The 26,015-nt window shown below is 44.9% G+C and overlaps 1 long non-coding RNA gene across 2 annotated transcripts in view; it reads left to right on the top strand.

Annotated features, from left to right (window-relative positions):
* Nucleotides 1–19,444, top strand: part of LOC141585421 (uncharacterized) — a 38,088-nt gene extending 18,644 nt beyond the window's left edge. For both annotated transcript variants that reach the window (XR_012518875.1, XR_012518874.1), the window contains one exon: nucleotides 18,642–19,444. This is a non-coding gene — a long non-coding RNA (uncharacterized LOC141585421). The remainder of the gene's footprint in view (nucleotides 1–18,641) is intronic.
* Nucleotides 19,445–26,015: the final 6,571 nt, after the last annotated feature.

Raw genomic sequence — 26,015 nt, 5'->3', positions numbered from 1 at the left:
TATGTCTATACACACTTGCACATATACATATGTATGTATCTATTTATGTTCATTCTCTCTACACATATTTATATTCACGTATATTTATATTCATTCTATTTTTATATATTATAAAATATATATGAAATTTTTATATATAATATAATATATACATACACACACACACACACACACACACACACACACACATATATCTTAGCTTTGAAGCCTGATATTTCCGAAAGAAGCTTGACTCATTAAGGAAGTGGTATGAATATAATCCTATTGTCACACAACACTTACTGTCTACACACGTCCTCATACAAGTGGGTTTGGGGGAAGACTACAGTTCAACGTCACGCCCAGGGCCCGGGGTGGGGCGGGGCTGGGTTCTTGACTCCTCTGTTGCTTAGTTCCATCTTGGATTTCTCAGGTATCACACGTTTTGACTCCTGTCAAACATGTGGCCCTTGGCGAGGCCCTTGCATAAGCAGGAAGCTATGCAACAGTGGTGGTGCGGTGGAGACTGTATGGGGGGCTGCAGGACCAGGCGAGGAGTCTGGCTGGACCAGCCCTGACTCAGCTTGCTTCCAGTCGACTTCGGTGTGGGGGGCGTTGCCACATCAGTCAGGACTCCCTTGGTTGAGCGTGACAGAAACCCAGCTCACACTTGTCTACACACAAAGGGAGGCTTTGGACTCCAGAAATTGGGAAAGACAGGGTTGGAGTAGACCTCAGGCACTGGATGGCCACCTCAGCGCAGTCAGCTCTCTCTCTGTGAGTGGTCACCACTGTCTTCTACTACACACAGTATAACCTGGGATTGAGTGGGGAGGGAGAGGCCCCGCTGCGGATGACCCAGTTTAAATTACCCCAGCTGGTGACTGTGGAAGAGAAAGACCTCAGAGTATACAAGTTCCAGTGTAAGGCTGTGGTCAGCTGCCTTAGGCCACAGGCCCACCTCTGGGACTCACATCATGTCCAGGCCAAGGGCAGAGGGGACTGCCATGGGCAGTGAAGTCAAATCCTAAGGGATGGGCCGTGTGGAGGAGCAGTTCTAGAAATGAGAAGTACTGTTATCAGATGCCATCAAGATCCTGTGGATGAGATCAAAACGTTAGCTATCCGCTAACGATCCAGTAGCAGTCAGTGTCCAATCAGGAGGGCAGGGAGAGTTTCTTACACAGAACTGAGGTTGAAACAAGGACACAGCACAGGAGAAGCAGGGTGTGAAGGGGATTCTCAGCAGAGCAGGAAGGAAAATCCCTGCTTTGTAAGCCCTAGGAGGTCCACCTTGGTTTCTGGACTCTTCTCTGCAGCCAGCAGGGTGACAGGGACTGGGTGGGCAGAAGTGGCAGCTGCGGAAAGCAGCTACTACTATTTCTGTGGCTGAGGGAGCAAAAGGGAAAATTCAGAAACGTATTGGAGGGGCCCCGCAGAGCTGACACTCAGACTTGGTGTCGGGGGGTCTCTGTTCACTGGTGCTGGGTCCCTAAGCTTAGACAAGGGCCCATGGCCTGGGACCCCGACCTCTGAGTGGGTCTGGGCCAGCTGCTGATAGCATCTCTTGGGCTGCAGGGGGATGGAACAGGTTCAGCTAGAGTTGGAGAAGCTGCGAACAGCGTTCTGCTGTGGCTCCAGTTTGGCACTGCCTGCTGTTGGCTGGGAAGGGAAATAGCTGCTGGGACGGCACTCCCGGAAACAGGAAGCCTGCAGGAGGCGGACAGGGAGCAAGCCGGAAGCGGACAGGGAGCAAATAGGAAGAGCAAGTCCCACCTCCTGCGCCAGCCCAGCAGTGCCCCTCTTCCATGGCGGGCTGCAGAGCCTCCACAGAGCTGGCTGGCAGAGTGGAGCTGCAGGCAAAAAAAAAAAAAAAAAGGAAAAAAAAAGAAAAAAAGCAGCAAAAGCTATCGTTTATCATTGGAGCCTTTACACTATTGAGCACCGGCCTAATCCCATTTCCCACATGACGCATACACATTTTTGGGTTCCTTACCCCACTGGGCCTATCACCCTGCTGTCCTGCCCTGATGTGGCCAGAGGTGACAGCCGCAGATGAAGCAGGGGCAGCAAAGCGGGAGAGAAATCAGGGAGGACAGGGGCTCTGCACCAACCTGAAGGAAGCAGCTCCAGCATCACCCGTTGGCACCCAGAGGACGGGTGTGGAGCATAGACGTAATAACTGAAGAGCAGCCCCAGATGTCTTCCTGCAGACCTTCTGGTTGGTGCAGGAGTCCGTGGGACAGCCATCTCCCTCAGGAGGAGGCTGGGAACTTCTTGAGGCCAGGAACCTGCTGGCTTCAGTGTGCATCCTCCGCAAGCCTGATAGCCTTCTCCAGGCAGAGCAGGCCCTGGTAAGCAAGCTGCTATGCTGAAATGAGCCGCATGGCAGGAGCCTTTGTAGTGCAGCGTGTCCTGGCCAACTCTGCAGCCCTCCCTGCCCAGCCCTCAGAGTTCCTGTCTGTTTCCCTGGGGTGCGATTCCAGGCCCTCCCTAGAGTCTTGCATGGGGCCAGGGTGAGGGTGTTGAACACCGGACCTTGAACACCCTGGGGCAGGCTCTGCCCACACCTGGCAGATGCACTCTCCCTTCTCATCCTCGTCCACTTTCCAATGAAGTCAACAGGAGGATCTTAGCTCCACCATTTATAAGCTCTGTGGCTTTGGGCAGGTTCTTGGGCCATCCCTAGTCTCCGTTTCCCCAGAATGCCCTCTTCAGTCCCTTACTCCCTGCACCGGGAGACAGGAAGAGACTCTTGGTCCTCTTCCTCCCATCCGTTTCTCTCCCCTGCCACCTGCTCCTTGGAGTGAGATTTTAACACAGCCCCTCATAATCATGGTTTGAAAGGCAGTCACTATTAGCAAGGCAGATATCTGTTTAGCTCGAAAAAAAGGAAAGATCCAGGTCAGCTGGGACTTGTTGAACAGAGCTCATGGACAGCTGCAGATGAAGCAGGGCTCTCCGGTCTGGAGAGGGGGAGCAAAGCGGAGAAAAGGCGAGGAGGACAGGGCCTCTGCACTGACCTGAAGGAAGCAGGGGATCAGGTGGGCCCCATGCCCTGGGCTCCGGTGAATTCCCGAGAAGCTGAGCATTTAAAAAGGAATTCTCAGGAGAAGGCTGGAGCCCCCCAGCCTCTGGCTGCATCAGGGCAGGACAGCAGGGTGATAGGCCCAGTGGGGTAAGGAACCTGAAATGTTTATACACCATGTGGGAAATGGGATTAGGCCAGTGCTCAGTAAAGGCTCCAATGATAAATAATAGCTTTTGCTGCATGATGGCCATATCACAGTCTGCCCTGTCCTAAAGGTTTTTGTATAAATTTTTCTCCCTCCTCAATCTCAAGTTCTTTCAAGGCAGGGACTAGATCTGAGTTTTCTCTGATGGTGTCCAGAGAATATGTAGGGTGTATTGGGGGACCACAAATATGAGTGAGCGTTTGGAGGGGCTTCTGGCAGCATGGCCTAGGCTACTACTGTAGAGCCACAGGTTTGTGAACTAAAGCACTGATGTGAGCGGTGGCAGATGTGATGTTTCCCAGCCAGGACCCTTGGCAGGCAGGCAGAGGGAATCAAAGCATAGAGGCCTCGTTTTCAGCCAGAGAAGAGATTAATGAAGAGCCCATTGTCCCAAAGGGAGGCTAATTGGGTTCTGAAGAGTGATGAGTGTTCTTGGGCCCACTTGGCATGCTCCTGCGCTCTGATCCCTGCTTCCTCAAGAATTTAATTTCATTTCCCTTTGCTGAACGCAGCTCTCAAGGGAGGAGTGATTTGGGCTGTTTGGACTGTTTTGTTTCCCCCCACCCCCTTCCTTCCTTTCTACTCTTGTGGGCAGATGCCAGTGCTTGGCAACTTTTAGAACTGGCTGGTTGAGGTGGCCAGACCAGCTTTCTCTGAGCTGGCCCTGAGCACAGAAAGCCCTCCATCTGCTCAGCAGCCCAGACGTCTGCCTTGCTCAGTGCCTGTGGAGAGGTTTGCTGGGGCTGCCTTTCCTTGGAATTGGTGGGTGGAGTCTAGCAGGTGGAGAGATACCTGAGCCCAGGCTTCTAATGCTTTTGTCTGGGGTCCTGACATACAGCAGAGATTGGACATGCCTCTCCTTCTTCCCTGATTGATAACCATCCCTGCTGGGCCTCCCAACTTGAAAGATGGGACCCCAGTGCTTATAGAGAAGGATAGCTCTGGAGTTGGCCTGCCTGTGTCTCAGTCCCAACTCTGTGTCACCCCGGGCAAGTCATTTAACCTCTTCAAGCCTCAGTTTTTGCTCCTGTGAATCAATTACCCCAAAGAGATATTATGACATTACATGGGACAACCAGGGTGAAAGTTCCGCCCAGGACCTGGGATACGGTAAGCATGGTGTAAGGATGATAAGCTTTTATTAGTAGGAGAGCACATTAGTTTCTCGTGGCTGTTTTCACAAATTACCATAAATGGGGTGGCTTAGCAGAAACTTATTCTCTCCCAGTTCTGGAGCTCAGAAGTCCACAGTCATAGACAGCTGCACTCCTCTGAAAGCTTTAGGGGATAATCTGTTTCTTATTTCTTCATTTCTGGTGGCTGCTGGCCTTCCTTGGTTTGTGGCCTTATCATGCCAATCTTCAAGGCCAGCATCTTCACACTTCTTCTTGATTCATCTTTACATGGCCTTCTCATCTGTGTGTGTGATCAAATCTCCCTCTGCCGCACTCTTATAAGGATACATGTGCATGCATTCAGGGCCTATCCAGATAACCCTCCATCCCAAGATGCTTCATTTAATCACATCTGCAAAGACCCCTTTGTTTTGCCATACAATGCAAAATTCACAGATGACAAGGATTACAATATTGATTTTGGGGCGGGGGCAGGCGTCATTTTTTAGCCTACCAAAGATAGAGCAAAGAAGGAGTGAGGGGGAGAGACCTGAGTGCCTTTGTTCATTGTCTTAGGAAAGACTCTCTAGTAGCAGACACTGGGATGAGGTTCGCTGTGGACATGGTTTATTAGGGAAGTGCTTCCGGAGAAACGGACAAGAAATGGGAGAAGCAGGTTAGAGAAGGGGAAGAAACTCAGTAGGGTGAGATTTGAAGTCCCAGCCTGCTCTGGTTTGAATGTGTCCTCCAAAAGTTCATGTGTTAGCACCTTAATTGCCAGTGTAACAGTATTAAGATGTGGGGCCTTTAAGAGGTGATTTGATCACAACAATGGAGCCCTCATGAAGAGATTACTGCCATTATCATGGGAGTGAATTCGTTCTCTAGGGAGTGAGTTCTCATGAGAGTGGGTTGTTACAAAATGAGGTTTGGCTCATTCTTGCAGTCTTTTTCATACATGCTTGCTTGTTCTCTCGCTGTGTAATTTCCCATAACTTCCCCAGTGTTATGAGCAAGAAAACCCTCATCAGGTGCTGACGCCATGCCCTTGGACTTTCCAGCTTCCAAGACCATGAGCCAAATAACCTTTTGGTCTTTATAAATTACACAGTGTCAGGTATTGCATTAAAGCAACAGAAAATGGACTAAATCACAGCATCACATTAATCCCACAGAGAGCTTTGAAAAAGGAAATTCAGTGATGAAATTGAAACTCACTTTTATCACTACTTATTCCTGTTTCCCTCCTTCCCTTTCCAGAGGAAATTATTGTCATAAATTTGGTATATGCCTTCTTGTCCACTTAAAAAATGCTTATAATATATATTTGTGTTCCTAAGCATGTATTGTCTTCTGCATTTAAAAAATGTATGTAATAAATGTGTACAATAAATAATATCTTACTTTATATATATAAAATATATATATATATAAAGTAAGATACATATATATAAAAACTTTATATATATATATAAAATATATATATATATAAAGTAAGATACATATATATAAAAATCAAAGTGACAGATATATATATATATCTCTGATTTTTTTACTCAATACAGGGTTTGGAAGATCTGCTCATATCAAAATATACAGACAGAGTTCATTGCTTTTCACTGCTGCTAATTAATATATACCACTTTTACTTTAGATGAAAATTTCGGCTTAAAAACATTTTTATTATTACAAAGCTGAGGAGTCTCCTTACCTTCATAGAAAAGTTTCTCTAGGGTTGATGCCCTGGGGGAATTTTTCTGGTTGTAAAATGTGTGCATTTTTTTGATTTTAACAATAACTGCAAAGCTGTCCCCCAAATGGCTGTGCTAATTTATCCCCCATCAGCAGTGTTTCTGAAAGTTCCCATTTTCCTCACATTTTCACAAAGATTAGTATTTTCAGATCTTTTTTTTCTAAAACATGGGATTGACATGATATGAGACAGTTTCAACCAGTCTTCTAGGAGTGCTTGAGAATTGAATGCTTCCATGAGTTGAGCGTCTTTTCATGTATTCATTAACCACTTGGGTTTCCTCTTCCGTAAATTACCCCTTTAAATCTCTTACCCTTTTTCTACTGGGGTGAGCGCCTTTTTCTTATTGAGTTGTAGAAGGTCTTTATATATTCTGGAGACTACCTTTTTGCTATTTCATATTGTAAACAACTTCTAATCTGTCATTTTTTTTGTTACAAAGTATTTTGATTTTGATATAGTCAAATCTATGAATTTTAAATGGTTTGTTCTTCTTATATCTTGAAAACTTTCTATGACCTGGCATCATAAAGATATTATCTTTTTTTCTAATAGCTTAAAAGTTATATTTTTAATATATAGGCTTTAGCCAAACTGGAGTTTACGTTTGTGCATGCTATGAGATAGAAGCCTGATTTTATTCTTTTGTATGAAAACCCATTGTCCCAATACCACATATGTCTATATATATGTAGTCTCTAAGCTCTCTGGTCTGTTAATTTGGTCTATTTTTATTGATTTACAAATATCACCTTAGTTTTATTAGCATAGCTTTATAAGAATTGCTTACATCCTATTGGTTAAGCCATGTTTCCTAATCTCTTACTGTTCTTTAGAATTGCCTTGAGTTTTCTTGATGGGATAGGTGAGATGAAACCTAGAAATTCTGCAGCCATTTATCTCCCGAAGGGAAGCCAGCCTAAAAATAAAGCTTGTACCGTGGAAGGGAGAGCAGAGATGGGAAGATGCTGGGTCCTTAATGAGACTGTTGCTGAATCAAGCTGCTCTGAAGCTGATCCTGCCTCTGCGATGTCTGTTTATCTAAGCTAAGACATCTACTTTATTATTAACCAATTTAGTTGATTTTTCTGTAACCTGTAACCAAAGCTTTCTAACTGATACACCTGGTATATCTTCTTATGTCTATTTTGAAGCTCTGTCATTATGTTTAGTGCGTTTCTTACAAACTGCATAATCTGGACATTTGACGTGCACTCCAAGTGTCTGTTTTTAATAGGAATAATTAATCCATTTATGACTAGTGTGATTACTGTGATTATGTGGATTTTTGTCTATCTTATTTTGCTTTCGTCCTGTATCATTTCTTTGCCTTTCCCACTCCTTTTTTGTGGCTTTCTGTAAGATTGATTAGATTTTCTTCCCTCTTTTGCCCTCTGTTGATTTGAAAATTATGCATGTGTTTCTGGTCTTTCACTATTTTCCTAAAGCTTATAATATGCATACTTCACTTTGTATTTTTTGAACAAAGCCTGAAGTTAATCAACATTTTAATTTTTCTCCTGAATAAAAATAGAAATTTTATACACTCTAAATTTCTTACTACCTTTCCCGGCTCATATTTTTACTGTTTCTCTTATTTTAATTCCTCATGTTTTCCAATCTCCCAAATTGATGATGATGATGATATAATGGTGATAATGATGATTCAATACTTATTTAGATCTCACTCATTTCTTTGTGTATACTTATTGTTATGAGTTGAATTGTGTCTCTTTAAAATTCATATGTTGAACCCCCAGCACCTCAGAACGTCACTGTATTTGGAGATAAGAGTCTTTAACATAAAGATGTCATTAAGTTACAGTGAGGTATTTAGAATGGGTCTTAATCCAATATGATGGATGTCCTTCTAAGAAGAAGAAATTTGGACGCAGACATGTACGTACACAGAGAGGAAAGGCCGTATGAGGACAGAGCAAGAAGATAGGCGTCTGCAGCCAGTGAGAGTCCTCAGGAACCAGACCTACTGACACCTTGACCTTGGGCATCCAACCTCCAGAACTGGAGGAAACAACTGTCTGTAGCTGAAGCCACTCACTCTGTGCTATTTTATCATGGCAGCCCTAGCACATCAATATACTTGCTTTTTTTTTTTTTTTCTTCTTCTTTTTTAAGTCATGCTTTTCTTCTGGGCTCACTTCCTGCTTCCCCTCTGAATTATTTACAAGTTCAAGTTCTTTCAGAGGGGATCTCTGGGCCTTAAACTATATTAATATATCTAAACAAGTATTTATTTCACTTCCTTCTAACTGATCCACCTGGCATATCTTGAATGTCAGTTTAGTTGAATATAGAATTCTAGGAGTGAGTCACAGTCCTTGGGTAACATGGACCTAGCCAACCCCATTGCACCAAATTCTACTTCTCCGAGGAATGATTCTCTTTAGTCATTTCTTCAAAGGACATGCTAAAATAAACCAGAGCTTCTTCACAAGTACATTGACCTCTTAAGTGCAGACAGATTGGAAGAGAAGGAGAGGATCTGTTCTACACTGTGACCCCCTTGGAAGACATTTTTTCTTAGTGTATTGAAGATACAAATCCATGTCTTACAATATCTCTGTTGATGTAAGAAACTCTGCTGTTAACCTGATAACCATTCTTTTGTAGGTAATCTGTGTCTTCACCAAATTAGCTTTTACCATTTTTTTCTTTGTAGCTGTGAATTTGTATCTACTTACGCTGGTTCAGTCTCAGTGTGCTTATTCAACGTGGGGTCATAGGTCTTTCCTAGTCACTGAAAATAAATTTTTGCCATCGTCTGGTTCAGTATCGCCTCTTTCCTCATCTTTGTTTTTTCACGCTCCTATTTGGCATGAGTCTCTCCCCCAAATCTCTTAACTCCTCTCTCAGTTTTTGTATCTCTATGATTTTCTTTGCTCCGTCATCCTACTCATTAATTCCTCCTTCAATTGTCTAGTGATGGTTTAACTTGACCAATTAATTTTTAAAAACCAATTATTATATTATTCATTTCTGTAATTGTCTCCTACAATATTCTGTTTTTGTCTTATCAATCTATTTTTTTCCCTTCTTCTTTTTTTTTTTTTTTTGAGACGGAGTTTCGCTCTTGTTACCCAGGCTGGAGTGCAATGGCGCGATCTCAGCTCACCGCAACTTCCGTCTCCTGGGTTCAAGCAATTCTCCTGCCTCAGCCTCCCGAGTAGCTGGGACTACAGGCGTGCACCACCATGCCCAGCTAATTTTTGTATTTTTAGTAGAGATGGGGTTTCACCATGTTGACCAGGATGGTCTCGATCTCTTGACCTCGTGATCCACCCGTCTCTGCCTCTCAAAGTGCTGGGATTACAGGCGTGAGCCACTGCACCCAGCCTTCTTTTTTTTTTTTTTAGGATGGAGTCTCGCTCTGTTACCCAGGCAGGAGCGCAGTGATATGATCTTGGCTCACTGCAACCTCTGCTTCCCAGGTTCAGGTGATTCTCCTGCCTCAGCCTCCCAAGCAGCTGGGATTACAGGCACCTGCCACTACGCCTGGCTTTTTGTATTTTTAGTAGCTACAGGGTTTCACCATGTCAGCCAAGCTGGTCTCGAACTCCTGACCTCAAGTGATCCGCCTGCCTCTGCCTCCCAAAGTACTGGGATTACAGGCATGAGACACCATGCCCGGCTCTTGCCAATCTATTCTTTCTTTAATTTTTTTGAATACTTCAAGCATAGCTATTTTAAAGTCCCTTTTAGACTTCTGTACAGTTTTTTGTTTCTGACCTGCTTCTTGGTTGAATCTGCTGGTTACTGCTCAGAGCTTTGGATTTCTTTGCGTGCTTTGTAATTATGTGGGTGAAGCTGTCTTCTGCATATGCCTGGATTGCAGAGATGTTTCTCTGGAATGACACTGTGATTGCATCTACTGTCTCTAAAGGGTAAACAGTTTTTAGACTGGTGTTTTTGTGAGTTTCTAGGCTCGGGACATCTCACCATGCTGGTAGCAATGAGGATACCTGTCCATATCTTGTGTCACGCAGCCTAGAGGTTCAGATATTTTATAGGTGACTATTTCCCTCATAGCTCAAGGTAAGTGACCCACTTTTGTGCCTAATGTTCAAGCTGGCAAGCAGTTTTTCTAATCGCTGTTCCTGACTCCTGGTTTTATTTGGGGAACTCAGTTCTAGTATTCCTGCTGTTGGCAAGTCTGTGGCCCTCAGTATCCCTTCCTAGGCAAGAACAAAAGCTGTAGCCTTTCTAAACATCGTGTGACTCCATTTCTGTGGAATTCTGGAAAAAGCAAAAATATGAGGGCAAAGAAAGATCAGTAGTTTCCAGGGGAGGGGAAGAGAGTCCCTACAAAGAACGGAAGGGCATTTGCGGGGTGATGGAACTGTTTCACGCCTTGACGGGGCAGTAGGTCTGTGACTGTATTCATTTGTCAGAACTCACAGTATTATATCCTAAAAGGAATGAATTCTACTGTATGTAAATTATATCTTAACCCAATTTTTAAAAGAGGTAAGAAAATAAGCTGTCTCTATAGCTCAATATGATTTTTGATAACTCGAAAAATAAACCCAGTCTCTAAGGCATTCACAGGGTGTAGTTCAACCCTGATTATCTCCTCTTTATTTGAGTGTCCACAGATACTTTTCTAGCTTCTGAGCTTGGTTATAGGTTTTGAAATTTAATTTTCTGTATTTACCTAGAATTTCTGTGTGTTTGGAGCAGGAGACCGACCATGCTGTACCTTACCTAGAATTTCTGTGTGTTTGGAGCAGGAGACCGACCATGTCAGCTCAGACCACTACCTTGACTGTGAGCCAGGCCACTGGCACTGCTGGACATCACGGCTCTGATGGGCCTCGGGACTCTGGAAATGATCATGCATTTTCCAAACAAGCAGCAGACACTGTTCAGGGTGAAAGGAACTGCCTTGCTTTCCTCATCTAGATGCTGGGTCTTTTATCCTCTCCCTCTCTTCCAGATGTTTCCTTTGGAAGCATCTCCCCAACCTAGGGTTCCACTTCATGTCCCTGAAGCGCAGTCTGCCCCAGTGGCTGGATCCTCCCCATGGCTGCTGAGGACTGGACTGGTGTGGATGCAGTGGGCGCTGGCTCCATCCTGAGCAAACCCCTAGGACTTGACTTGGCATCCGGGAAGGGATCTGCTGGCATTACTTCCAGTGCATGCTGGTTGCCCAGCAATCTGGGTAAATAGTGACTTTGCATTTGGCTGTATCACTGGAAACAGGCCAACTCCGAGAGGTTGCACTGCTTCTGCCTTAATTATTCGCATTGGCTGTTGAAAGGATCTGAAGCTACTGAAACCCAAAATGGATTAATTTGAGTGAAGTAGTTAAGAAGTTACAAATCCTTCTCTATTTTATTTTCTCACAAACTTAAGAGCATGTTAAAACATTTAGAGCAATACAGTACGTTTGTAAAATGTACCCACCCAGAGATGTGTGTGTGTGTGTGTCTGTGTGTGTGTGTGTGTGTGTGTGTGTGTGTGTATGTGTGTGTGTATCAGAGACAGAGAGAGAGAGAGAATGTCAGAGTGGGAAGAACTCTCTAGAGATCATCCAGTAGGGCCCTCTGGTTTTACTGCTGTGGAAACTGAGGCTTAGAAAGAAGGAGTGACCTATTCAAGGTCACACAGTTGGTTAGTAGACAGCAGAGCCCAGCTGGCCCCCTGAGTCCTAGTTTAGGACTTATCCCACTGAGCCTGCCTGCCTGTGAGTCATGTGACACCTGTCAGATCAGCTGTGAAGCTGGACTTGCTGATGGAGCCCAGTAGACAGTGGCCCTGAGGTTCCCTGATCCCAAGCCTGCAGAAGGGGAGAGCACCCGAATCAGAGGTGGGGGTGGTGAAGGCACAGCAGGCACCAGCCAGCAAGTGACCAGTGAAAACAGAGACTCCTTCCCTTAGCTCCATTAGTGTAGCCAGAACACAGAACTGGAGTCCTAAGGCCCTGAAGGTCTGAAGGCTTGATGCCCTTAGGAAGTGGCAGGGGCACCCTAGTCACTGCTGTCATAATGGAGGCTGTTGTCATGAGGAAGGTGGGGCTGACTAAAGGGAAGACGGTCACTTTCCCTGCAAACACATTCATCTCCTTCACTAGTTCAGGGGCTCTTCAGGTCTGGGCGGTGGTACACGGGGTATAGCACTGACCTTATTTAGAATTGCAGCACATGGTGAGAAAGAAAAGCAGGTTGACTTTCATGCAGATCTATCACTGTTTTAATCTCTTTACAGATAATACATGCCGTCTTTTCAGTATCTGTGGGGACTGTCCTCACTGCCACTATCCCCCTGGATACCACCGTCCAGAACCCCCTAAACAGATCTCCATGTGGCTGTCTGCTAACTGGGTTAGCAGACATGTGGGGCTGGGTTGCATGGTTACCCTTGCATGAAGGAGCAGCTGGGAAAGCAAGTATTTTTCACTTTCCAGCCTCCACCATGGAAGGTAACGAGGGAGGTGCCTGGCAAGCTGCCATGCCTTTCAGCCCCAGTCTCCCCAAAGTCGGCAAGGGGGCCCAGCTGTGGCCTAGCATCTTGGGAGTTTTCTTAGCAATCACGGAGACCACCAGACCCTAGCAGAGCCAGCTTCATTGGCTGATACAGCTGTTGCTAAGGTTTACCTTGATAGAACCCAGGGGCACATGCACCAGTGAGGCAGATCACAGATCGCACAGCAATGAGGCATGAGTGCGCGTTTTGTGGGTGGGTGTAATTGGAAACTGAATGGTTCTGGAGAGGCCAGGACCGGGGCTCACTTAATCCAATGGATAATAATCTACATGTAAACCTCAAAGCGTTCGCAGGAAGTCAGAATTAGCGTAAACAGTCTTATCCAAAATATCAGTGACAGCTAAAAAATTTCATTAGAAAAGTCAGCTAGGCATGGTGGCTCACGCCTGTAATTTCAGCACTTTGGGAGGCCGAGGTGGGCGGATCACCTGAGGTCAGGAGTTCGAGATGAGCCTGGCCAACATGGCGAAAGCCTGTCTCTACTAAAAATACAAAAATTAGCTGGGTGTGGTAGTGCAAGTCTGTAATCCCAGCTACTCAGGAGGCTGAGGCACAAGAATTGCTTGAACCCAGGAGAGGAGGTTGCAGTGAACTGAGATTGTGCCACTGTACCCTAGCCTGGGAGACAGAGTAAGACTCCGTCTCAAAAAAAAAAAAAAAAAAAAAAAAAAAAAGGTAAATTGGATGCTACTGCTGAAATATACCTTTCTATGTATCTCATCATCAGTTACCAAAATTCAGTGATTCCCACTGGTGTTGCTGAATAGCCCTGTTGAACATTCTATTAAGTAAATTAGATAAGTTTGGCGATGTGTTTTGGCAAGTTGAGCTCTGCAGATTGTCTTGTGGTGAGTTGGCAAGTTGAGCTCTGCCGATTGTCTTGTGGTGAGTTGGTCGCTCAGCTTTCTGTAAACTGGCTTCTGCTGGAAGGACCCAGACTTGCCCTTCTGAATGGAAATAGGGAGAGCTGGGGTTACTGAGTCAGAGGCCTCAGGGATGTGAGGCCAACGTTGTGTCCAATGAGTCAAGGTGTCACTGGGCCTGAGTGGTCCTTGTTGAGGCTCTGGCTGGCTTCTCTCCAGTGAGTGTGAGCGTGTTGGCTTCGCTGAAGTCAACTTGCTGTCTAACTTCCAAAGGATCTCGTTGGAGAAACGTACAGCAGGAGACACTTTGGCGATGCTTGTCCTTGATAAACCAGCAGCTCTGGAGGGTGTAGAAGCCTGAGTCACTTCTTTCTCAGGAAGAAAGGAGCTGACTGCTTGAGAATCCTGGTGAAGACTATTTGTAAATGTGTTAAGGACCTGATTCTGGGCAAGACAGCTGGGGGTACCTTGAAAAGGTCAGCGTGCCGCGGAACACATGAGACAGCTGTGCCCATTAATCAAGGCTTGTCCTGGGGGAAAGGCATGAAGCTGGGCCACCTTCTGGTTTGCTAGGGGGGCATCTGTGGGTGGGGTGGGATGGGAGAGAGCATCCTGGAGCAGAAGTCTGAGGTAAAATCCAATACTATGGAGCATGTCCAAAGGATGCAGCCCATCCAGTCCTTGTTAGAATGACAGACTTTCAATTCTGTATGCAAAAAAAAAAAAAAAATTGTGCCATGTTTATTTATTTCTCAAACAGTCACAAAGTATTAGGTGTGTATGGGAGTGAGGTAGCTGGGGTGTGGTTGTTGAGTAAAGGAGGATGTTTTGCCAATTTTAGAGCATTGCTAAATGGGTCCATTTCTAAAGACAAATATATGTTTGTTGATTGACTCGATTGTTAATTACAGTTCTGCCTGCCAATCTGCACAGCTGCTTGAGTACAACATAAGACATGCTTCATCATGGTTGACATTTTTTCTAAGCGTAGTGTTGGCAAAGTTTAGAAGTTTTTCAAGTATTTTTTTCTGGGTAAAGAGGCTTCTTCAGGCTGGGAATGGTGAATAATTTTCACTGTAAAGCATCTCAGAGCTTTGCAAAGCACAGGCTTAAACTACCCTGTGATGGGCTTAAAAAGGGTTTTATTAAATCGCAGTGTCTTAGGAATGGGAGCAGATTCAGGGCCCTTGAGAGAGAGACCCATGCTACTGTCTGGATATCTGGGACCACCTGAGTCCCAGCCAGGTCTGCAGTCCTGACCCTTGAAGCATTGACTGAATCCTGACCCTTTGACATTCCTTCCAGTACCCATCTCTTTTTATAGAATTCCTTAGCTCCAGCATTAACCAGGAAGCACTCTGTATACCTCCAACCCCTCTAGAAACAGGGAAAACTCTCTAGAACATCACCAGCAACACAGCTATGGGGAATAAATCTGGTTTTATTTTTAAAAATGCCAGGTCTGCAGAGCAATGCACCACGTTTGAAAACAGCATTCTTAAATATACAAGTTGCTGAATGAGTAGCTCTGCAGTGTTCCCATTGCCCATGCAGTGGAAGTTACTGGGTTTTCCCAAAATAGAGAGGAACTCAATGGAAGATTAGTTGGTGTCTTATATATCCATTCCTGCATAACAAATTACCCAAGAGGCGTCACGTAATAATAATCCTTTAAGATTGCTCATGGTCTTTCTGGATTCAGAAGGCAGGAGCAGCTTGGGCTGGACAGTTCTTGCTTGGGGTCTCTCCAGAGGCTGTGTCAGATGTCAGGCAGGGCTGCAGTCCTCTGCAGGCTTGTCTGATACCGGAGGACCCATTTCCAGCGTGGCTCACTGTCATGGCTGGGGAGTGGGGACTGGCTGTTGGTGGGACCCTCAGTTTCTCTCCAGCCTGCAGGGCTGCTTGAGTGTCTTCTCTGAAAGGTGGCTGGCTTTCCCTAGATTGGGTGAGCCATCCTAAGGCCAAGGAGGAAGCTGCAGTACTTTTTATGACCTAGCCTTGGACGCCATGCACTGTCACTTCTGTTTGTCATCCAGAGCAGCTCTGATTCAACGCGACAAGAGAGACCACATAGGGCTTGAATGCCAGGACGTTAGACTCATTAGGGGCCATTGTGGAGGCTGGCTGCCACCTGAGAATCATGTGTTCTGCCTGTAATGCACCCAGTCAATAGCAGCATTTGGTCCAGCTGGGCTATGAAGCTGGACACTTCCTGATGCTATCAGGGCCATATTTTGTTTGCATACATCAGAACTCTGTACCACCGTAGGCAAGACATTCTTTTGCTTCTCTGTGTTTAAACCGTTTCTCTGTACAACAGTAAATCATTCTTACCCAGGTTGTGTCTAGGTTAGAGTGCTTTGGTGCCTGCAGGGTTTGCTTTGACAACTAGAATATTTTGTTGGGAATCAGTTGAGCCTAACATCTGTTTGAGCTTCTCATGCTAAACACAATCCAACATGGTTGTTACCTCTTTCGATTCTGAGTGTTCATTGAATGTGGCATTTCTCAGGAAAAGAAACGTCATCTTTGGCTAGTCAAGCTTCTTCACTGCAGTGATAGAAAGCTATTATGCTAATTTAAAAGAAAAAGAAACTTACCGATCTTGGATGTTTTACCATGTACTGGGAAAGATGCAGAACTGAGCTTAGAAAATGGGCTAGAAGAGAAGGGCTAGCAGCACTCAGGCTCACACCAAACCGCAGCGCAGAACCAGGCTGGAGGATGCTGCTGTCACATCTGCTGGGAAACAGAGCCTCAGCTGGCATGGCTGCCACTCCACTGCCACCAGCACCTGGGACGCTGGGCACTCACACTGCTGCCCCTGCTGCCACCCATCTGATGGTACAATGTCACCATCACAGGTCCTGCTAGCCCTGCCATGTTTTTCCTGGTGACCCTCCTTCCTCCCCTCACCAGATCCTAGCCCACATTTGGGGCAGGTGGGAATCTGGCTGCGTCTAAGCCATGCTCTTGTGTTCTAGCTGCAGGGGAGACTGGAAAAAGCACAAATCTGGCCTTCTTGGCGTCCATCGTGGTGGAAGGGCTCTGCTGCCTATAAAGACTCATAGTAGTAAATTCACAAACACCAGAAGGGTTCCAGATGCCGGGCCATCAAAACCACAAGAGGCACAAAATAGACAAATATTTGCCATGATTAGTTGCTGCCCAGAGAACAACATTTCGGCTTGTTTTTTGTTTCTTAAAAAACACCTGGAGAGTGTGTGAGAAGTTGACCCGAGCTCTCTGATGTGTCAAAAGATCAAAAGAATGTCTAAAACCAAGTCCAATAAAAAATAGCATCAAAGCAAGAAGAAATACTTGCAAATCTATAATGAAATAAAAGGACAAATGGCCCAATTAAAAAACAGGCCAAGGATCTAAATGTGTATTCCTTTTTCAAAGGAAATATACAAATTGTCAATGAGAACATGAAAAATAGTCAATGTCATTAACCATCAGGGAAATATAAACGAAAACCACAGTGAGATACTACTTCATGCCCACTAGGAAGGCTGTAATAAAAATGACAGATAATAATAAGAGTTGATGAGGATGTAGAGAAATTGGAACCCACATATTTATTGGAGGGAATGTAAAATGGGGGACATATTTTGGAAAACAGTCGGACCATTCTTCAAAAGAGTAGACAGAGTGTCACCATATGACCTAGCAATTCTAGTCCCTTGGATATACCCAAGAGAAATGAGAATATTTGTCATTTTGGACAAAAACTTGTACACGAATGTTTATAACAGCGTTATTCATAATAGCCAAAAGGTAGAAATAACCCAAATACCTGTAACTGATGAATGGATAAACAAATATGGTACATCCATACAATGGAATATTATTTGGCCATAAAAAGGGATGAAGTGGTAATACATGCTGCAACACAGATGAACCTTGAAAAAAACGAAAAAGCCAGTCACCAAAGGCCACACATATTGTATGATTCCGTTTATACAAAATATCCAGAATAAGAAAATCTATAAAGAGACCCAGAGATTAGTGGTTGCTTGGGGCTGAGAGGGTTGGGAGCTGAGGGGTTTGGGGGCTGAGGGTGATAGTTAAATGTGTAGTGGTTCTTTCGGAGATGATGAAGATGTTCTAAAATTGACAGTGGCAATGGTTGCACAAACTGCGAATATACTATAACCAATGGATTGTATACTTTAGGAAGAAATACTTGCTCACTTTAGAAAAGTAGAAAAAGAGAAAAATAAAACTACTCAGTGTTAACATTTTGGGGCATGTCCTTTTATTCCTTTTCTAGGCAAAGCTTTTTAATATTCTTGAGGATAGTACATATTTAATTTTATGCAACTTTTTTGTTTAATGTGAATATTTCCCATGTTTTTATCACACTTGGTAAGCAGTGTTTTTAATGATTGTGCAATATCTCTCACCAAATGGATGTATTATAGGAGCCTTAAACATTCCCTCCTGGTGGGCATTTAAATTATCTTAAATTTTTGTTATCATAAATATGTTTTGATGAACATCTTTGTTATGAGGTTTATTTGAGATTTTAAAATTATTCCTCAGGATAGATTCAAATGGTGAGATTATTGGGTTGAAGAGTTGGAATACTTTCAAGACTCTTGTTACTTAGAGCAGCTTGCTTTGCAAAGGAGATGCACCCTTGCAAAGGAGATGCACTCTTGCAAAGGAGATGCACCCTTGCAAAGGAGATGCACCCTTGCAAAGGAGATGCATTCTTGCAAAGGAGATGCACCCTTGCAAAGGAGATGCACCCTTGCAAAGGAGATGCACCCTGGCAAAGAAGATACACCCTTGCAAAAGAGATGTATTATTGCAAAGGAGATGCACTCTTGTAAAGGAACTGCACCCTGGCAAAGGAGATGCACCCTTGGGAAGGAGATGCATTCTTGCAAAGGAGATACATCCTTGCAAAGGAGATGCATTCTTGCAAAGGAGATGCACTGTTTTAGAAGATGTCATTTAAGAGAAAAAATATTCTGTGTTCTCCTTCCCCTACAAAACCCCCCCGTGGCCTAAGCCACACTCTTCCTCTGATGCCCTGCCTTTTTCTTCTCCTTCCTCATTTCTCTTGGAAGTGGATTTGCACTGTAATATACACAGTCAATACGGGTGTTTTATTTTATCTTGGCCCCTTAGTTAATTGCTATCTGATAACATTCAGGACAACATATTGGATTTTTTTCAGGACATAAATGTACAAGGACAAATAGTGCAGCAGAAGAGACAAGAGCAACAAAATTTGGAAGCTGAGAAACAGCTGGACAAGAAGTAGTGGTCTTAGCAGACACGGTGAAGGTGAATATTAAGTCAGTATTGGGGCAATTCGAGAAGAGGCCCTCGTCGGGATTCTGTGTGGTACTCAGGGACAGCGGCATCTAATTCTTCCAAAAGTGAGAGCAAAGGTGGCATTCCAAAGAGGCTTGGTTGCAATTAGATGTCCCAAGATCAGGTCTCTTGCCGTACCCTACCAGGCACCTGTCTGCACCACATGCTTGCTGAAGGCTGTTTTGTTCTCTGGGGAAGGGTAAAACAGGAGGTGCTGGACTGGAGAACCGTGGCTCTGATGGCAGAAGCGCCACACTGAGAGCAGGAGGATCAGGTGAAAGTTTACATGGTGAATGTTGAGATACTCCAGTCTTCTTCCCCTACTCCACCTCCATGACACAGGCCGCCAGGTGTACATTCTCCAGGTAGGAGGGGGATGAATCTTCTGCAGAGCCCAGGCTAAGAGAAAACCCCTAGGGGACTGACATCAGGAATGTTCCACAAAATGGCCTAGCCAGATCACCTCACCTGGAAGCCCACGGTCAGCAGGCCACAGGCACACCCTCAGCGCTCTCCGCCAGCACACCTGAGCAGCACCGTTAGAGCAGCAGGGGTTGCTGAGCCACTTGTCCATGAAGAAGCACGGTGTCCTCACCACACCCAAGTCTTTTGTAGCTCTTTGTAAAGTTTTATGTTTTATTGATTATTAACCAATTAAAATTAGAATGAACAATTAATGTTAATTTCTACATTTGGTCTTATTTTCATTGTCACAAGTGAAAGGAAACTTTCATCCACATACTCCTGAACTGATTACTAGACATGTATGCATGGAAGTGTGCTTTTTATTCTTCTTATGTATTGTATTACTTCATCAAGCTCTGTCATTAATTCCAAGAATTTTCTGATGAGTCTTGGGTTTTATGGGATGATGATTATACCATCTGTAAGTTATAACTGTGTCTCCTCTTTTTTTTCCATAGCTACACTTTTTATTTCTGGTTTATATGCTTTGGTCCCACATCTTAGAAGAGTGTTAATTAACAGACATTTTTGCTTGCCCTTGACTTTAATAAGATTGTCTCTAGTAATGGCCATTAGGTATTATGTTTGCAGCTGGTTTAGAAGAAGTATTATCATATAAATGGAGTATACCTCCCCTTTTTTCAGAACTTGATGTAAATTTTATCAAATGTCTTTACAGTTCTTACTGAGATGTGCATGGAGGTTTTTCTTTGACTTAAAGATACGTTCTGCCAAATACGATTAATAGTATCTTGTCAGTACCCTTCCTTTGAATCGATGGAGTAGGTGTATTGGCAGAATCACGAGGAGACACAGGCCTTCTGGGCATCCGTCCTCAACAGGCATGCCCTGCAGGCTCTCTCCCCAGCTACTTCTGCCTCCACCTGCAGTCCCTGCAGATCCCCACAGGATGAGGAGCTCATTCTAATCCCTTGCTACTCAACATGGGGCCCATAGACCAGCAGCTTCAGCATCACCTGGAAGCTTATTAGAAATGCAGAATTTCAGACCCCACCACTGGCCTGCTAAATGAGAATCTGACCTTAAATGAGACTCTCCCCACCACTGAGATTTGTGTGCATGTGAAAGACTTGGAAAGATTGTTCTAACACAGTGGTACAATGGCTCATCCCAGTTTTCCTTCTGCCAATGGGGCAGCCCTCTAGTCCTACCCAACAGCTGTTGAGAGAAGTTCTAGGTTGTTTTCCTGTGAGTGTGTGTGTATGTGTGTAAGAGAGAGAGAAAGAGATATAGACATGGACAGGCAGACAGGCAGACAGCCAGATATAAACAGGCAGAGGTGGACAAAGACAGAGAGAGCAGATATGGAAAGAGCACACATTGCATGGTCCATTTCAGGTTCCTTGGGTGATTATCACAAGTGATTAGTGCCCATGTGTGAAGCAAACTCTGTGTCCATGACTTGGGAAATGGAGTGCTCCCTGAGTTAGCAGGAGAGCAGAGAAAGAGAAAGAGAGGGCAAGAGTTCTCCTAGAAAGGGTCACCTGGTGATTTGCTTTCACCAAATGCAGATGGTGATTCCTAAAGTGCCTGTATCATCAGGAAGGGGATGCTGGCTGGTTAATTGTCTCCAGACCTGATGCTACTAGCTGCTGGAGACAGGATTTCCTCTCATTCTTTTGAAACACTGATCTGGTTAAGAAGCATAGGCTCATCAAGATCTGTTTCTTCTTTGGAAAGTGTCCCAGTCTCTCTGTATTTGCTTCCTCGTTTGTAAAACAGAAACAGACATCTCTGCCTTGAAATGAAGCTTCAAGCGTGGCTGGGGGAGTGTGGACACATTGGAAAGTACAAGAGGAAGTTCACTGTGAGCTCCGTAAGAGCGAATGAGTACTGAATCAAAGGTGTCCTTCACATGAATTGCAGCCGCAGGATGGTGTCATCATCTCACGCAGAATCGATTTACCATGCTTCTCCAGAGAGCTCACAGGGAAAGCGGAACCAGCAAAGCAGAGAGCACAGCTGTCTTTCTGATGAACACGCCAGGTTCCTATGCGAAAGAGCCGTTATGTGGTATGTCTTTTTACCTCTGGAATACAGATTGGGTTTACTTCAAAGAAGCTCGAATATCAAAAGAACTTCAATATTAAGTTTTGCAAGTGAGACCAGAAGCCATCATTTAAGACAGTGCTAGAGAGAGTGATGTGATGGTCCCAGGAGGGGAAAGATCAGAGTGTGATTGTCATCCATCAGCTGCTGCATTACAGACAGGAGAGAAATGGACGCATCGGAATAATACTTCTGCCGAAGAGTTACACTCTTTCAGATCTGAAAAAAGAAGCTTGAAAGACGTAGTTGAGGGAGGGAAGAATGTTGTTGAGCCTCTGGCAGTGGCAGGCACTGTGCTGAGTGCTCCTTAGCCAGTGCTCATGAATTAGTTAAGCAAGACTTGGGATTCGAGTTCAGCTCTTTCAGGCTCTGGAGGTCCCACTCGAAATACACCACACTGCTGTATAATCTCCCATACAGGAGTGCTGGTCAACTTTCATGTGACTACCAATTGCTGAGGATCTCTTTTAAATGCAGAGTCTGATTTGGAACATTGGTCAGGGGAGGGGACTGAGATTCCGGACGTCTAACACATCCTTGGCCATGCCAACGCTGCTGGTCCGTGGACCACAGTTACAAAGACAAGGCCTCACAATCCCTTTTCCAGGGATTCACAATCTTGCACTGCTCTACCTGGGGATCCCTAGGCCCAGACACTTTTTAAAACTTCTTTAGTGGATTTCAATGTTCTGTCAGATCACCGATCTGGGCCACCGATTCTCAAAAGTGTGTGGATGGAGATGGGGTATCGGTAGGGGTAGGGTCTGACTTGCAGCAAAACCATCTTTGGGTTTTCTCAAACTGTGAGGTATGTTTATCTCTTCATGGATACGTATATTTTCCAAACTGTACATGTGCCTCTGTTTTGAAATTCAAGTGTGTTTTCTGAACTCACACGCTTCTGTCTACTTTCTCTTGACATTGGAGGTACACTAAAATCATAAATAAAAGCCAGCTAGCCCTGGAAGAATCAGACATCATTTGAGATGCTAGTAAGAGCATTTTAAAAAATTGTAAATGGTGTCCTCAAAAAGACCAAGAGTCTATTGTACCCATAACGCAAGAGTAGTCTGCTACGCGAAGAGCTAAGAACAAGAAACAAAGGTCTTCTAGAAATTCAAAGCATGATTGGTGAAATAAAAAATTCAATGGGATAAGCTAAATAACGTAACAGATAAGACTGAGAACCAAATTGGTCATTGGGAAAGGAAATTTCCAAAACATACAGCAAAAGTACAAGGAGAAAATGTTAGAAAAGTCAAGAGAAATAAAAAATAGATCAGAAGGCTTGCTATCTGTTAACAAAAGTTTTAATAGAAAATGGACATCAAACAAATAGAAAAAACATTTTCTGAACTGAAGAAGGCAGGAGTCTTCAGGTTAAAACAGTCCACAGATATCAAAGATTTATGAACTAAAGACACACTGATGGAACAACAGAACTCTAAGGATGAGCATGTAAGTTTACAGAGCAGGGAAAACCAGGTATCTTGAAAAATGACAAGACTCAGACTGACATGAGATTTCTTTTCTTCTTCTTCTTCTTTTTTTTTTTTGAGACAGAGTCTCCCTCTGTTGCCTAGGCTGGAGTACAATGGTGTGATCTCGGATCACTGCAACCTCTGCCTCCCAGGTTCAAGCAATTCTCTGTCTCAGCTGGGATTATAGGCACCCACCACCACACCTGGCTAATTTTTGTATTTTCAGTAGAGACGGGGTTTCACCATCTTGGTCAGGCTGATCTTGAACTCCTGATCTCGTGATCCACCCGTCTCGGCCTCCCAAAGTGCTGGGATTACAGGCATCAGACACCACACCTGGCCCATGAGATTTCTTTTCATCTGCTACCCTGGATGCTAGAAATTCATAGTGTAATGTCCTGAATGTTATAAAGAAAAATGATCTTTAGTATAAGAGATAGAATTTTATACCCTGTCCAATTGGAAATAAGAGGGCAGTGCTCAGAAAGTCATCCTGAGGTGTGTAAGAAATTACAGCGTTACTCTATCCATTTTCTGTGGCTGCTGTAACAAATGATCATAAACGTGGTGGCTTAAAACAACAGGATTCTCTCATCATCCTGGAGGACAGAAGTCTGAAGTTAGTATCCTTGGGCCAAAACCCAGGCATAGGCAGTGCCAGATTTCCTCTGGGGTTTCTGGGAGAGAACTTTCCCGTCTCCCTTCCCGCTCTCCTGGTAGCAAGCATTCTTTGGCTTGTGGCTGTACAACTCCAATCTTTAGGGCCAGTGTCTTCAAATCTCTCCCTGATCCATTTTCAAATCATCTTCTCCTCTGTGTCTGTGTGAGAAATCACCATCTACCTCTTTCTTATAATGATATTTGTGATTGCATTTAGGGCCCACTTGATTAATGCAAGATTATCTCCCCATCTCAAAACCCTTAACTTCATCACATCTGCGAAGACCCCTTTTTGCCATACAAACTAACACTCACAGGCTCCAGGGATTAGGATGTGAATATCTTTTGGGAGCCTACCACCTTACCAGTCATAACCCTGAAATGAAAACAGATTCTGAGAAAGTACTCTAGCAGCAAAACTAAAAATAATTTTAAAGGAGGATGACATGACTGACAAAAACAAACGAACAAAACAGGCCAGGTCTTGTGGCTCACCCCTGTAATCCCAACACTTTGCGAGACCGACGGGGGCCTATCACCTGAGGTCAGGAGTTCAAGACTGGCCTGACCAACATGATGAAGCCCTATCTCTACTAAAAATACAAAAATTAGCTGGACATGGTGGCGGGTACCTGTAATTCCAGCTACTCGGGAGGCTGAGGCAGGAGAATAGCTCAAACCTGGGAGGTGGAGGTTGCAGTGAGCAGAGATCATGCCATTGCACTCCAGCCTGGATGACAGAGCAAGACTCCGTCTCAGAAAAACAAAAACAAAAACAAACAAATGAAAAAACCATCAGCTGGAATTGACCCAAAAGAAGTGAAAAAAGTGGAAAGAAAAATAAGAGTTTTCATGTATTAGTCAGGGTTCTCCTGAGAAACAGAGCCAATAGAATAGATAGAAAGAGAGATAGATAGATAGATAGATAGATAGATAGATGGTTTGATAGACATAAAAAGAGATTTATTATGAAAATTGACTCGTGATTATAGAGGCTGAGAAGTTTCATGAAATACCGTCTCTAAGCTGGAGCACCAGGAAAGCTAGCGGTATGACTCCGTCTGAGTCTTAAGGCCTGAGAACCAGGGATCCGATGGTGTAGACACCCAGTCTGAGGCCATGAGGTCAAATGCCTGGTAGGAGAGTGCATAGACAGGCAGCACAAAAAGACAGAATGCGACCTTTGGCATCAAATAGCTATGAAATCTGATCATTGTCAATGCTTTGTAGGGGCAGCGTGACATTGAACAAGGCAAATTCAGTTTCTGAGTTCCAGTGTCCTCATCTGAAAACAGGATGGATAACTGCTAGTTTATAATGTTGTTCCAGAGGCTTCAATGAACTACTCCATAAAAAAAATCAGCCAGTAAAGTGCTTGGCACTGAGGAAGTGCTGCATAGAGGGTGGATGTCATTACGGAAGCCTCGGCTGGGGCGTGAGAGACAAGAGGCCGAATCACCTGCACGGTCTCTCTGCCCTGACTTTTCTGTGCCTTTGGAAGCAGAGGTCGGGCCCAGGCACTGAGCTCTGAGGTCCCGTCTAAAAGCTCAGGACTCTGAATGCTGAGCCCTTCCTCCATTTCTGCCATGGGGATCACCGGGCCAGCACTAGTGTGGCCTCTTTCCCTTTTTGCCAATTGGAGTCTGGAGAGGTGGGAGACAGGAAGTTCTGGATCACACGGTGAGTCAGGAGAAGGAGCCCGTCTGCAGGGAAGATGCGAATATGATCTGGGGCACCTCTTCGAAGGAGGTAGGAGGCTTGGAAAACGGCTGTGACTCATAACCTTTGAAACCCTTGGGCAAAACCTGCCCGGCAAGTGAGAGGCCAGTGCACGCCTTGTCTTCCCATGCCTCCACCCCGGACGGGCAGATTCCCGTCGCAGGCTGTGCTGTTCCTGCCTTCCACCCCAGCAGACAGTGTGGAGGGAACTCAGGGCGAGACGGCTCATTCTCAGCCACAGGCATCATAGCACAGCCCTGATGGATTCTCCAGACCTGACATCGGGCAGGCGCTGGGCTCTTCCAGGGCCACGACCATGAGCCGTTTATAAAGGCAGCTTCCGCATACGCACGCCCCTGTTCCCGCAAGGACATGACCTGCCTCAGAGCCGGAAATCCGCTTCCCTCACCCTTAGCCCCACAGAAAACACCACATCAGAAAAGAAGACGAAACTTGTTTTCCTCCTAAAGCATTGGCTGTGAGTATCCGCGCTCCGGCAGAGCTCTGTGTTTCAGACAGTGGGAGTCCTGCGGTCCTTGTCAAGGCAGGACCCTTAGGGCTAGGACACGCGGTGGTGAGCCAGGGCCCACCCCATTCTCAGAAACCCTGGGTTTGGCCGAGTCCTGTGTGGGTAGGCCCTGGGCACATCCCCACAAGAGGCTGAAGGAGACCCATGGAGCATGAACGTCCTCTTCCCGTGCTGGGAATGGAAAGCATTCCCTCACCTGCTGTCCCTCTCGGGGAGCCAGAGGTGGTTCAGCAGACATTGGGTGACACGGACGCTTAAGGGAAGGGTGGAAGGTGGATGGAGGTTTTCTGGTGGCCTTTCCTTCATGATT

This window comes from Saimiri boliviensis, chromosome 8 (genome assembly GCF_048565385.1).
Source record: "Saimiri boliviensis isolate mSaiBol1 chromosome 8, mSaiBol1.pri, whole genome shotgun sequence".
NCBI classification, from domain to species: Eukaryota; Metazoa; Chordata; class Mammalia; order Primates; family Cebidae; genus Saimiri; species Saimiri boliviensis.
Note: the sequence above shows the minus strand (reverse complement) of the source record. Positions and strands in the feature narration are given on the sequence as shown.